The 6,000-nt window shown below is 44.6% G+C and overlaps 1 protein-coding gene across 2 annotated transcripts in view; it reads left to right on the top strand.

The window, feature by feature from the left end:
• Positions 1 to 6,000, top strand: part of LOC122560989 — an 88,481-nt gene that overhangs the window by 74,952 nt on the left and 7,529 nt on the right. The gene's annotated exons all lie outside the window — the stretch shown is intronic.

The following is a 6,000-nucleotide window of genomic DNA, read 5'->3' as shown; positions in this document are numbered from 1 at the left end:
AGAGCCTTTCGCTTTGATATTTGAGTCGTCATTGTCTACAGGTTTAGTACCAGAGGACTGGAGGATTGCAAATGTGCCATTGTTCAAGAAGGGCAGTAGAGATGGCCCAGGTAATAGACCAGTGAGCCTTACTTCTGTTGTAGGAAAGGTTTTGGAAAGGATTATAAGAGTTAAGATTTATAATCATCTATTAAGCAACAATTTGAATGGAGATAGTCAACATGGTTTTGTCAAGGGCAGGTCGTGTCTCACAAACCTCATTGAGTTTTTTGAGAAGGTGATCAAGCATGTGGATGAGGGTAGGGCAGTTGACGTGGTGTACATGGACTTCAGTAAAGCCTTTGATAAGTTTTCACATGGTAGGCTGTCGGAGAAAATGCAGAGGCATGGAAATGAGGGTGATTTAGCAGTTTGGATTAGAAACTGGCTTTCTGAAAGAAGGCAGCGAGTGGTGGTTGATGGAAAATATTCAGCCTGGAGTCCAGTTACTAGTGGTGTGCCACAAGGATCTGTTTTGGGACCATTGCTGTTTGTCATTTTTATAAATGACTTAGACACAGGCATAGGTGGATGGATTAATAAATTTGCAGACGGCACTGAAGTCGGTGGAGTAGTGAACAGTTTGGAAGAATGTTACAGATTGCAGGGGGACTTGGATAAACTGCAGAATTGGGCTGAGGGGTGGCAAATGGAGTTCAAAGAACAAAGAACAAAGAGAACAAAGAAAACTTACAGCCAGGAACAGGCCCTTGGGTCCTCCAAGCCTGAACTGATCCAAATCTACTGTCCAAACCTGTCGGTCAAGTCCTGAGCATCTCTATCCCTCTGCTCCCCACCTACTTATGCATCTGTCCAGACGCTTCTTACATGAATCCATGCATGCCTCTACCACCTCTGCTGGCAACGCGGTCCAGACACCCACCACCCTCTGTGTGAAGTACTTGCCACGTGTATCCCCTTAAACTTTCCACCTCTCACCTTGAAAGCGTGATTTCTTGTTATTGTAACTAATTCAATGCAACTAAATGTGAGGTGATGCATTTTGGGAAGAGTAACAGGAAGGCAGAGTACTGGGTCAATGGAAAGGTTCTTGGCAGTGTGGATGTGTAGAAGGATCTTGGTGTCCATGTACATAGATCCCTGAACATTGCCACCAGGTGGAGAGTGCTGCTAAGATGGCATACGGTGTGTTAGGTTTCATTCGTAGAGGGATCAAGTTCAGTAGTTGCAATATCATGCTGCAACTATACAAAACGCGGGTGCGGCCACACTTGGAATATTGTGTACAGTTCTGGTCGCTATATTTCAGGAAGGATGTGGAAGCATTGGAAAAGGTGCAGAGGAGATTTACCAGGATGTTGCCTGGTCTGGAGGGAAGGTCTTATGAGGAAAGGCTGAGAGACTTGGGTCTGTTTATATTGGAAAGAAGAAGGCTAAGGGGGGATTTGATAGAGACATATGAGGTGATCAGAGGATTAGATAGGGTAGACAGTGAAAGTCTTTTTCCTAGGATGATGACGTCAGCTTGTACGAGAGGGCATAACTACAAATTAAGGGGTGATAGATTTAAGACAGATGTCAGTGGCATGTTCTTTACGCAGCGAGTGGTAAGGGTGTGGAATGCGCTACCTGCTAATGTAGTCAACTCAGCCACATTAGGGAGATTTAAACAATCCTTGGACAAGTACATGGATGATTTTGGGATAGTGTAGGGGGACAAGATGAGAATAATTCACAGGTCAGTGCAACATTGAGGGCCAAAGGGCCTGTTCTGCACTGTTTTGTTCTATGTTCTATGTTCTAAAGTCTTACAGCACGGAAGCTGACCTTTCATGCAGATTTCCTAAACTGAATTAGTCTCATTTGTCACTGTTTGCCCATATCCCTCTAAATCCTTCCTATCCATGTATCTGTCCTGGTGCATGTTAAATGTTGTAATTGAACCAGCCTTCGCCACTTTCTCTGGCAGCTGACTCCATATGCACCCCACCCCTTTGCGTGAAAATGTTGCCCCTTAGGTCCCTTTTAAATCTTTCCCCTCTCACCTTAAACCTATGTTCTCTAGTTTTGGATTCCCTACCCTGAGGAAAAAACCTTGCCTATTTATCCTATCCATGCCCCTCATGGCTTTATAAACCTCTATAAGGTCACCCCTCAGCCCCTGACATTCCACTTGTAGAACTGCACTGCTATGTGGGTTGAAAAGATCTCTTCATGTTGAGTCAAGAATTAAATTGGAAGCCCATACAGAGTCAAGATCACCACCAAATAGAAATGGAAAATCAGTGCTTCTCCATTGGTGGAGAGAGGCTTTAGTCCTCCCCGGCTGTAGTTCCTGGGTCGTGCTGGCTTTGGAGAAGGGTCTTTAGTGGGGCCTGGGTTGTGTAATTTGCAGAGGTTTCAGAAGCAGAAACTGGGAATCGAAAGTAGAAACCAATGTTCTGGAGAAGGGTCATGCTAACTCTGTGTCTCTCTCCACAGATGCTGCCAGACCCACTGAGTTTCTCCAGCAATTTCTGTTTTTCTCACTCCGATGTAAATCCTCGAATTCCTGGCTTTGTGAACTCCCAAAAAAAGTCATGGATTAGAGATAGGGAATTCATAAACAATGTAGAGAGGAGCTCCTTGATTTATCGATGTGTGACACACAGAACAAAGAACAAAACAACAGTACAGCACAGGAACAGGCCCTTCAGCCCTCCAAGTCTGACATGTTTTAAAACTAAAACTGTCTTCACTTCCAGGATTTATATCTCTCTATTCCCTTCCTATTGCTGTATTTGTCTGGGTGCTCATTGAAAGCTGCTATTGTGTCTGCTTCCACCACCTCCTATAGCAGCACATTCCAGGCACTCACCACCCTTTGTGTGAAAAACGTCCCTCACACATCTCTTTTAAACTCCCTCCCTGTACCTCGAACCTGTGTCCCCTAGTAAATGATCCTTCCTCACTGAGAAAAAGCCTCATACTTTCCACTCTATCCATACCATTCACAACCCTTATAAACTTCTCACACTCCTGCATTCCAGTGAAAACAAACCCAGTCTATCCAACCTTTCTTAACAGCTAAAATCCCCCTTACCAGGCAACATCTTGGTAAACCTTTTCTGTACCTTCTCCAAAGCATCCACATCCTTCTAGTAGTGTGGGTGATCAGAACTGCATGGTGTGGTGACTAGTGTTTGGCACAGTAGCTCAGTGGTTAGCACTGCTGCCTCACAGCACCAGGGACTTGGGTTTGATTCCACCCTTAACTTACTGTCTGTGTGGAGTTTGCACACTCTCCCTGTGTCAGCGTGGGTTTCCTCTGGGAGCTCTGGTTTCCTCCCACAATCCAAAGGTGTGCAGGTCAGGTGAATTGGCCATGCTAAAGTGCTCATAGTGTCCAGGGATGTGTGGATTAGTTGCATTAGTCAGGTAAATATAGTAGGGGAATGGGTCTGGGTGGGTTACTGTTCAGAGGGTCAATGTGGACTTGTTGGGTTGAAGGGCCTATTTCCACACTGTAGAGATTCTCTGATCCTATAAATAAAACTATATGAAATATTCGAAGTGTGGCCTACCTAAATTTCTATAAAGCTGCAGCATAATTTATCTATCCTTATACTCAACACCCCTTCCAATGAAAGCAAGCATGCCATAAGCCCTTTTTACTGCCTTATCTACCAGTGATCTGTGGCTCTGCACACCCAGATCCCGCTGCATATCAATACTCCTAAAGGTTCTGCCATTCACTGTATAATTTCCACCCGTACTTAACCTTCCAAAATGCATCACCTCACATTTATCTGGATTAAACTCCATCTGCCATTTTCTTGCCCAGGCCTCCAACTGATCTATATCCCACTGTATCCTCTGATAATCTTCCTCACTATCTATAACTCCACCAACCTTTGTATTATCTGCAGAACTTACTAATTAGACCAGCCACATTTTCCTCCGAATCATTTATGTAGACCATGAACAACAGAGGTCCTAGCACTGACCCCTGTGGAACACCACTTGTCACAACACTCCATTCTGAAAAGCATCCTTCCACCGTTACACTCTGTCTCCTATGACTAAGCCAATACTAAATAGTCAACAGGTTTATTTGGAAGTACTAGCTTTCGGAGCGCTGCTCCTTCATTAGGTGGTTTATCAACCCGAAGGAGCAGCACTCTGAAGGCTAGTGCTTCCAAAGAAACCTGATGGACTGTAACCTGGCGTTGTGTGATTTTTAACTTTGTGTGCCCCAGTTCAACACCAGTATCTCCAAATAATGACTAAATAGATTGATGCATTTTGCTAATTTACATTCTGATGTAACACATAGAAAACAAAGAGATTTCTCACTCATTCCACATCTCCATTTGTCATTATATCTCCCCATTTGGTAACTGAACTCATTGTAAATATGAAACATGGAGAAGAACAAATATTTTGTGAGGATGGAGGGGCAAGAGGTGATGGAGGTGCAACATGGTGAGCATGTGTCATTTCACTCTCACACTTGTGCTTTTCAACAGAGAGTGATTCTCACGTCCATTTCTGGGACTAATCCGATATTGGTCACTCAATGTTTTAGTCAGTGTCATTAACTCAATGGGGAGAAAGTGAGGACTGCAGATGCTGGATATCAGAGTCAAAGAGTGCGGTGCTGGAAAAGCACAGCAGGTCAGGCAGCATCCGAGGAGCAGGAGAGTCAATGTTTCGGGCATAAGCTCTTCATCAGGAATTCCTAATGAAGGGCTTTTGCCTGAAACGTTGACTCTCCTGCTCCTCGGATGCTGCCTGACTGGCTGTGCTTCTCCAGCACCACACTCTTCGACTCACCTTGACTAACCTTCAGGCGTTCCAGCCTAATCAGAGCAGTAGTCTTGTCCAGCATCAGTCAAAGTAACAATTGGATTAATATGGGTTCTGAATAATTCCAGTGCCATCCTCCTTGCTGGCACTAGGTGTCAGTAAAGCATTCTCACTGAGAGCAAAGTTCTGATGCAGATGCATCTTTTCTTCAGAAATTTCCAAATATCTCAGAAAGAAATGAACGTAATAGCAGATGCCTGCTGCCACCATCCAGGTGGGCAGCTTGACTAAGGTGGTATGTCAACTCAGTAAACCTTCCTGAGTGTGAGAAACCCCAACCCTAACCCTATAGCCTCTGCCTTCGCTCTGGGATTTGCTGTTGGCTCCAATGCAGATTGGGTCCAGTCATGGAGATAGGAGAGTGTTGGGCCCTGCCTTGGTTCTCTGTGGCTTCATTCCAGTTGCTGCAACAGCTGGTTGGAAATCTAGAACACATTTCTTGCAACTCCTCCCCATGGCACCTCTATTCCCTATCCAACCTCCATGTCCCCAATCCACCTCTATTTCCCCTTTCCACTTCAATTCCCCAATGCTCTTCCATGCCCCGCCTTCTACCATTCACACACTGTAGGCACAAAGGAGCCAATGAACTATATAATAACAATGGAAGGTCCTAAAATATACATTAAAAACACCTATTTAAAAAATCATTTGAAAAAGCTGTTGCACAACCCTACAAGTATAGCAGAGTCGAGACTGTGTTGCGGGAAAAGCACAGCAGGTCAGACAGCATCCGAGGAGCAGGAGAATCGACGTTTTGGGCCAGAGCCCTTCATCAGGAAACTGCAGATGCTGGATATCAGAGTCAAAGAGTGTGGTGCTGGAGAAGCACAGCAGGTCAGGCAGATGAAGAGCTCTGGCCCAAAACGTTGATTCTCCTGCTCCTCAGATACTGCCTGACCTGCTGTGCTTTTCCAGCATTACACTCTCGACTCTGATTTCCAGCATCTGCAGACCTCACTTTCTCCTATAAGCTCTGGCTGAGCTGTTATTACCGTAGCAAAGGTTTACAGAACTTAATCTTCTCCACATAGACATGCAAGAATTGAAAACAAAGTTGGACAATAGAATTATTTATTATACTATTATAAAGATGTCAGCCAAAGCAAAGCCATTTGGCCTATGAAAACAAATCCCTAACTGATCCAATTC

This window comes from Chiloscyllium plagiosum, chromosome 22 (assembly GCF_004010195.1).
Source record: "Chiloscyllium plagiosum isolate BGI_BamShark_2017 chromosome 22, ASM401019v2, whole genome shotgun sequence".
Taxonomy (NCBI): domain Eukaryota; kingdom Metazoa; phylum Chordata; class Chondrichthyes; order Orectolobiformes; family Hemiscylliidae; genus Chiloscyllium; species Chiloscyllium plagiosum.
The sequence above is the reverse complement of the archived record's forward strand: the minus strand, read 5'-3'. Positions and strand labels throughout refer to the sequence as shown.